Genomic DNA, 754 nt, shown 5'->3' on the forward strand with positions numbered 1-754 from the left:
AAAATAAAGCTTATGTCTCTGGAGGCCGTGCCTCTAACTTAAATATCAAAATAAAACCCTAAAAGTCGGTTTAAAACAAATAACGAAAACTTGAGTCGGGTACGGGGACTGGTCGATCTCGAAAGGATCAGTCGATCCGGAACGTTTTTCTGCTCTCACTCCATCTGCTGACTAGCTCGATCAGTCTTCAACCAATTTAGCTCCAGATGCATATTTTCATCCCCAAAACACTCAGTTTCCTTCCAAAGTCACCTAGAACCTGTAAAGACTCACAAAGGACTAAAAGGACTCTAAAAGCACACTTGGACCTAGGAAAAGACTCAAAACAATCCTAAAAACTACAATTAAAACCCTATAAAATACAGACACATCAATTCCCCCCGACTTGAATCTTTGCTTGTCCTCAAGCAAGAACGGATAGAAACTCAAGAACAGAGAAAAGGTTTGAAAGTGGAAACTCACATTATTCTTGGGAACTTCTTCTTTACACTCTTCATCACATCAAACTGAGAACTACTTTTTGTACTCTGCCCATGATTAGGATCAACACTCCCTACTCTGAACTCCACAGCCTTAGAGAACCTTCAGTCTCCCCATAGTTGTCTCTCTACATCAGATTAGTAAAATAGGTGCGGTCTTACCAAGGGAGTATCGATCATCGAACTGTTGACTCCTTCAACCTCTTATCACCTAAGACCTCCTCTTATGCTCCCTTTCCTCTCTCTTTTCTCACTTCCAAAGGATTGATTTCTCC

This window comes from Camelina sativa, chromosome 15 (assembly GCF_000633955.1).
Source record: "Camelina sativa cultivar DH55 chromosome 15, Cs, whole genome shotgun sequence".
In the NCBI taxonomy this organism is placed as follows: domain Eukaryota; kingdom Viridiplantae; phylum Streptophyta; class Magnoliopsida; order Brassicales; family Brassicaceae; genus Camelina; species Camelina sativa.